General features: G+C 40.5%; 1 non-coding gene across 1 annotated transcript; it reads left to right on the forward strand.

Annotated features, from left to right (window-relative positions):
* Positions 1-7,258: 7,258 nt before the first annotated feature.
* LOC148574393 (small nucleolar RNA R71) lies at positions 7,259-7,362 on the forward strand. The gene has a single exon (XR_015906575.1). It is a non-coding gene; the product is annotated as a small nucleolar RNA R71 (small nucleolar RNA).
* Positions 7,363-8,000: the final 638 nt, after the last annotated feature.

Here is an 8,000-nt window from a genome sequence, read left to right on the forward strand (position 1 = left end):
GTTTAAGGTTAAACTGAAGCTTAAACGTGGAGATAGGAAAGGCAGCCCTGGAGGTCGAACACGTTTAAGCTCCAGTTTAAGGTTAAATTGGAGCTTAAACGTGGAAATAGAGAAAGCCATCCTGGAGGTCGAACACGTTTAAGCTCCAGTTTAAGGTTAAACTGGAGCTTAAACGTGGAAATAGAGAAAGCCATCTGGGAGGTCGAACACGTTTAAGCTCCAGTTTAAGGTTAAACTGGAGCTTAAACGTGGAAGCTGAGAAAGGTAGCCCTGGAGGTGTCGAACACGTTTAAGCTCCAGTTTAAGGTTAAACTGGAGCTTAAACGTGGAAATGGAGAAAGCAACCCTGGAGGAGAAAACTTGGTCGAACACGTTTAAGCTCCAGTTTAAGGTTAAACTGGAGCTTAAACGTGGAAATGGCTCCCTGGTGCACTTCCCATTTCTGGCGTTTAACCTCCAGTTTAAGGTTAAACTGGAGGTTAAACGTGGAAATGCTTCCTGAGTGGAATTCTCATTCTGGCGTTTAACCTCCAGTTTAAGGTTAAACTGGAGGTTAAACTTCAGTTTCAGCATTTCTTAGCCTTCATGATTCTGGCGTTTAAGCTCCAGTTTAAGCTTAAACTGGAACTTAAACTCCACATGTGATATTCAAGCTTCCTTTATTGATTTTGTTGCTTCCTTGCCTAGCCTCTTCTTTCCTGAAATCATCCAAACAATTGCATCAAAGTCTTGCAAATTTTCATGAGAATTCTTCCATTCATAGCATTCAAGTAATATAACTAAAACTCATGGAATTTGCATCAAAATCATACTGTTTGGATGGTTCATTGCTTTGTTATTCATTTAACCATTCTTGGTTAATTTAAGCTCAAGAAAATGCATAAAACAACTAAAACTAACAGAAAAATGCTAGTGAAACTAGCCTAAGATGCCTTGGCATCACAACACCAAACTTAATACTTGCTTGTCCCTAAGCAAGTCCTGAGTTATTTGAGAAGAAAGTATGAAACAGAAAGCAATTACATTGGCTATATTAGCAAGCATTTGAAGTTCATCAGAAGGGTTTTATGCAGAAAGTTGCAGCATCACTTTTTCATTCTTATCAGGTAAGATTATCACTTTTTCATTGCATCCATCAAACACTGATATGGCCTCTTGTTATTCTTATGTCCTTGGCACTTTTCTCTTCTTTGTTTTTCTTTTCTTTTTCTTAGAGCTCCTTTGCTCCTTGTTTGCTTGGTGTCATGTGTTGCACAAGCCTTTGGCATTTTCTTTTTCTTATCAGTGCACTACACATATCTACTCCAGGCATTTTAGTTCACATTTCTTCTTGAGACATTGGTGCCCAGCACCTCTTTGTGTGACTAAATGTTTTGTATTTAGGTTGCTCTTGATAATGGACTTTTGGTTGATAATCCCGGGTTAGTTAACCCAAGTTACCAAGTGTTGAAACACTCCTCAGAACCTATTCATCCAAGCATATCCTTAATACATAAACACCACAGGCATTTGTCTCAGAAGTTCAAACCATTGGTGCCTAGCTTATTTTCTCAATTTTTTTTTTTGCTTTTTGGTTGCCCTTTTTCAGTGGCTTTTTCTTCTTCTTTTTCTTTCTTTTTCATGGCCAAAGACATTTATTCATCAAGATCCATAGACAGTTTTCAATTTCTACAAAAAATGATAATTCTACACTCTATTTCCAGTGATCTGACTAAACAATCAAGCATGCATACCACCACTTAATTCTACTTGATTTGTCACTAATTGAGCCAAGTTACTTTTGTTCAAACTTTTCTTTTATTTTTGGAAACAGAACAAGCATGGCAAGCACTTGTTTAAGAAGGTGAAGTTATATCCAAACATTTAGGCATTCACTTTATTCAAAGCAATAAACAGACAAGCATACTAGAGACTTCACATTCCAGAAAGATTCAACATTTACAGTTTAAACCAGAACAAGCATGCTTTTGTTTGCCCTTTTTAAAGAATTATCAAGGAACAACACCACCTTGTGAAATTTCTTGTTTTCTCTTTGTTGCCAGGAAACAATTTGATTTCTCCTTCTTCTCCTAATTGTTGCTTCATGCTTTAAGATCCTTGTTTCCTTTCCTGCAAAGAGTGATGAAGTTGCTTGCTTCTCAAGCACTTGAGTGGTTAGCTCAACTATGTGTGGGTAAGTCTCTGAGTCTTAAGTTGGTGTGTGAACACCAAACTTAGTCTCCCACTTACTTCTCTGTTCTTTGAATCTTTGAGTTCTCTTTGGAATGAAGTTGCTGCTAAGGGTTTTAAGCATTTTTGTGACTGCTTAGAATGGTTGTTCCTTTCATATAATTCAAAGGTTGTTGTGTACAGTGGTGGAACACCAAACTTAGAGTCACACATTCCCCTTTGAATTATTGATCCACGAATTCATTGTTTGGTGTGAAACACCAAACTTAATTCTTTGCAATGCACAGAAACTACTTCACCCTTTTTATTGAAACAAATAAAAGAAACAGCAAAAGGGTATTACCTCAGGTTGGGTTGCCTCCCAACAAGCGCTTCTTTAACGTCATTAGCTTGACGGTCAACTTCCTCAGTTGAGGTGATATTTAACCTTGTCCTTCTCCTCCACATCTCCCAAGTAATGCTTGAGTCTTTGACCGTTCACAATGAAGGTTCGTTGTGACTTTTCTTCCATGATTTCTACTTGTCCATATTGGGAGACCTTGGTGACAAGGAATGGTCCAGACCACCTTGATTTTAGCTTCCTTGGAAATAGCTTCAGCCTAGAATTGTAAAGCAATACTTTTTGTCCTTCTTCAAATTTCCTTGGGGCTATGTTGCTGTCATGCTTCTTCTTTGCTCTTTCTTTATAAATTTTGGCATTCTCATAAGCTTCAGCTCTGAATTCTTCCAACTCTTGAATTTGCAACATCCTTCTTTCTCCAGCAGCTTTGCTGTCCAAGTTCAAAAGTTTCAAGGCCCAGTATGCCTTGTGCTCCAACTCCAGTGGCAAATGGCAAGCTTTTCCATATACTAGTTGGTAAGGAGACATTCCAATTGGTGTTTTGAAAGCTGTCCTATATGCCCAAAGAGCATCATCTAGCTTAATCGACCAGTCCTTCCTTGAAGTTCCCACAGTCTTTTCCAGGATTCTTTTGAGTTCTCTGTTAGATATTTCGGCTTGCCCACTTGTCTGTGGATGGTATGGTGTGGCTACCTTGTGTTTGACTCCATATTTTAGAAGCAATGCCTCTAGTGGTTTGTTGCAGAAGTGGCTTCCTCCATCACTGATGATTGCTCTTGGAACCCCAAAACGGCAAAAAATGTGTTTTCTGAGGAAGTTCATGACTACCTTATTATCATTGGTTGGAGTTGCTATTGCTTCAACCCATTTGGAGACATAGTCTACTGCCACAAGAATGTAATTATTTGAGTATGAGGAGGGAAAGGGTCCCATGAAATCTATCCCCCATACATCAAACAATTCAAGTTCCAGAATGAATTGTTGTGGCATTTCATTTCTTCTTGGCAGGTTCCCCGCTTTCTGGCATTCATGGCAGTGCTTCACTAGTTCCTTTGCATCTTTGAAGATAGTGGGCCAATAAAAACCACACTGCAACACCTTAGCTGCTGTTCTTTCTCCTGCAAAATGTCCTCCATAAGTGGAGCCATGGCAGTCCATAAGACTTCCCTTCCTTCTTCCTCTGATATGCATCTTCTGAGTATGCCATCTGAACATTTTTTGAACAAGTATGGTTCGTCCCAGATGAAGTATTTGGCATCATTTACCAATTTCTTCCTTTGATGCTTGTTAAATTCCAACGGCAAACTCCCAGTGGCCTTGAAGTTTGCTATGTCTGCAAACCAGGGTGCCTTGTGAATTACCATGAGTTGTTCATCAGGAAAGCACTCATTTATATGTGTGCTTTGTGCGCTTCCTTCTTCACATGGTATCCTTGATAAATGGTCTGCCACCTTGTTCTCTACACCCTTCTTGTCTTTGATTTCAATGTCAAATTCCTGCAACAAAAGAACCCATCTAATAAGTCTTGGTTTGGATTCTTGTTTAGCAAGTAAGTATTTTAAAGCTGAATGATCAGTGAAGACAATGACTTTAGATCCAATGAGATAGGATCTAAATTTGTCAAATGCAAAGACTATTGCCAAGAGTTCTTTTTCAGTGGTTGTGTAATTCCTTTGGTTATCATTCAAGACTTTACTGGCATAATAAATCACATGTACCAAATTGTCTTTCCTTTGTCCTAACACTGCCCCAATAGCAAGGTCTGATGCATCACACATCAGTTCAAAAGGTAAGTTCCAATCAGGTGGGGCAATGATAGGTGCAGAGGAAAGTTTTTGCTTCAAAAGTTCATAGGCTAGCATGCAATTTTTATCAAATACAAAGGGTGTATCAGAGACAAGCAAGTTACTCAAAGGTTTGGCTATTTTAGAAAAGTCTCTAATAAACCTTCTGTAAAAACCAGCGTGTCCCAAAAAACTCCTAACTGCCTTGACATTACTTGGTGGAGGTAGTTTTTCAATGAGTTCCACCTTAGCTCTGTCCACCTCAATGCCTCTATTAGAGATTTTGTGGCCAAGGACTATTCCTTCTGTGACCATGAAATGACACTTTTCCCAGTTTAATACTAGGTTAGTCTCTTGGCACCTCTTAAGCACCAAGGCAAGGTGGTGTAGGCAGCTAGGAAAAGAATCTCCAAACACAGAAAAATCATCCATGAAGACCTCAATAAATTTTTCAATCATGTCCGAAAAGATGGACAGCATGCATCTTTGAAAAGTGGCAGGTGCATTGCACAATCCAAAGGGCATGCGTCTATAAGCAAAAACTCCATATGGACAAACAAATGATGTTTTCTCTTGATCTCTAGGATCAACTACTATCTGATTATAGCCTGAGTATCCATCCAAAAAGCAATAGTAAGCATGTCCTGCAAGCCTTTCAAGCATCTGATCCATGAATGGGAGTGGGAAATGATCTTTTCTGGTGGCTTCATTGAGCTTCCTGTAGTCTATGCACATCCTCCACCCAGTGACAGTTCTTGTGGGTATGAGTTCGTTCCTCTCATTTGGCACCACAGTTATGCCACCTTTCTTGGGAACTACATGGATGGGACTAACCCATGGGCTATCAGAAATGGGGTAGATTACCCCTGCCTGCCATAACTTCATGACCTCCTTTTGTACCACTTCTTTCATGACGGGATTCAATCTTCTCTGAGATTGGATGGAGGGTCTAGCATCGTCTTCTAACAAGATTTTATGCATGCATATGGATGAACTTATCCCCTTCAAATCAGCTAGGGTCCATCCAATGGCATCTTGATAATTTTGTAGCACCTTGATCAATTATTCTTCCTGTTCTTGACTCAGGGCAGAGCTAATGATAACAGGATGACTCTCATCACTACCCAAGTATGCATACTTGAGATTAGGGGGCAATGCTTTGAGCTCAGGTTTTGGTGCTTCCTTCTCTTCTTTCACTATCTCTGGCATGCTTGGCATGGTTGTTTCAGCAGCCTTGATGTCACTAACTTCTATGTCCTTGGTGAACTCCTCCTCTGCCACTTCCTTTGTTGTTTCCTCAAAGGTTTCTTGTACTGCAATGTCCACTACATCCACCCTCATGCATTCCCTTAGTGATTCTGATGGATAGCTCATTGCCTTGAATACGTTAAACACCAATTTCTCATCATGTAGTCTAAGAGTGAGTTCACCCTTTTGTACATCTATGATGGCTCCAGCAGTAGCCAGGAAGGGTCTTCCCAGAATTATTGAAGCTTTGGCTTCTTCCTCCATATCTAACACCACAAAATCAGCAGGAAATATAAAATCTCCCACTTTCACCAACAAATCCTCAACTATCCCATGAGGGAATTTAAAAGTTCGATCCGCCAATTGGAGGGCCATTCTTGTTGGTTTGGCTTCCTCAATCTTCATTCTTCTCATCATTGTTAGAGACATCAAATTGATACTGGCCCCTAAGTCACACAAGGCCTTCTCCACCATGACTTCTCCTATGATGCAGGGGATTTGGAAACTGCCTGGATCCTTCAATTTCTGAGGCAATTTGTGCTGGATGATGGCACTGCATTCTTCAGTTAACAACACAGTTTCCTCGTTTCTCCAGCTTCTTTTCTTGGTCATTAATTCCTTTAAGAATTTTGCATAGAGTGGCATTTGCTCTATTGCCTCAGCAAACGGAATGTTGATTTGAAGCTTCTTGAAAATCTCCAAGAACCTGGAGAATTGGCCATCCTTTTCACTTTTCATCAAACGTTGAGGATATGGTGCTTTAGGTGTATAAGGCTTCAGGACCTCTTTTTCTTTTTCTTTTGTTGCAGACGATGTAAAAGATTGTCCTTGTTCCTTATCTCTCACATTTTCCTTTGCTTCATCCTCTGTGGTTTCCTTTGAGATCTCCTTTAGATTTTTCCCACTTCTGAGGGTTATGGCCTTACATTCTTCCCTTGCAATAGCCTTGGCAGCATGAGAAACGCTTGTCCCAGGGGTTTGCTTAGACAAATACACAATTTGATTTTCTAGCTTCTGGATGGCAGTTCCTTGGTTTTGCAGGTTAGAATTTACTTCTTCCTTAAAAGCTTTCAATTCGGTTATGTCTTGACTCATGGTTGCAAGCATTCCTTCTATCCTGTTTAATTGATCTTGAAATTGTTGGTTCGGGTTAGGTTGGGTAGGTTGATTATTTTGGCCATGATATGGTGGTTGAGAGTAAGTGTTTTGTGTGGCTTGGTATGATCTTTGGTTGGAGTTTTGGTATGTGGACTTGTTATGTTGGTTTTGCTGGTTTCCCCACCCAAAGTTTGGGTGGTTTTTCCAGCCTGGGTTGTAAGTGTTGGAATGTGGATCATATGGTTGCCTTTGTTGATTTCCTACATAATTGGCCTCTTCCCAATCACCTCCTTCAGTACTTTCTTCCCCTTGATCTTGTGTGTGTATTGCAGCCACTTGTTTTGTTTCTAATTTCCTGGTGAGCTCTGCTAGTTGCTTGGCAAACACCTTGTTTTGGGCTAGAATTGTATCAACATGGTTCAGCTCCATGACTCTCTTAGTGTTGTGTCTCTCTGATGCATAGTAGTACTCATTCTCAGCCACTGTCTCAATCACTTCAATGGCTTCTTCCACAGTCTTTTTCCTGTTCAATGAACCTCCTGATGAATGGTCTACAGCCTTCCTTGATTCATAAGACAGTCCATCATAGAAAATATGCAATTGCACCCAGTCATGGAACATGTCTGGTGGGCATTTCCTTGTCAAATCCTTGAATCTTTCCCATGCCTCGTAGAGAGTTTCACCATCTTGTTGTCTAAAAGTCTGAACCTCAGATCGAAGCCTATTGACCTTTTGTGGGGGGGTAGAAACGTGCCAGAAACTTGCTTTCCACCTCGTCCCATGTTGTTAGGCTCCCCCTTGGGAATGATTCCAGCCACTTCGCTGCCTTGTCCCTAAGTGAAAATGGGAACAAAAGCAATTTATAGGCATCTTCCTGGACTCCATTGGACTTCACAGTGTCGCAAATTCTCAGGAATTTTGTGAGATGTTGGTTTGGATCTTCATTAGCACTCCCACCAAATGAACAATGATTCTCCACAAGTGATATTAGCTGTGGTTTGAGTTCAAAATTGTTGGCCTGAATGGGTGGTTTCTGAATGCTGCTACCACAATTCCCAGAGGTTGGGTTTATGTATGAACTAAGAACCCTCCTCTCAGGAATGGCATTGTTTCCATCAGCTCTCTCATGGTTGTGAACTTCTCTATCCATGTTGAGATCTAGAGCTTCCTCAAAATTGTCCTCAGATTCTCCTTCAGATTCTTCTTCTCCCAGTATTCTCTTCCCTCTTGCTTCCCTTCTAAGTCTATGAAGGGTCCTCTCTGGTTCGGTATATGGAGGAGTTGATGTCTCTCCTCTCCTACCTGTCATACAAGAACACAGCACAGGCAACAAACAAGTGAAATACTCTTGGTTAATGAAA

This window comes from Arachis ipaensis, chromosome B2, assembly GCF_059453495.1.
Source record: "Arachis ipaensis isolate K30076 ecotype BB chromosome B2, ASM5945349v1, whole genome shotgun sequence".
Classification (NCBI taxonomy): Eukaryota; Viridiplantae; Streptophyta; class Magnoliopsida; order Fabales; family Fabaceae; genus Arachis; species Arachis ipaensis.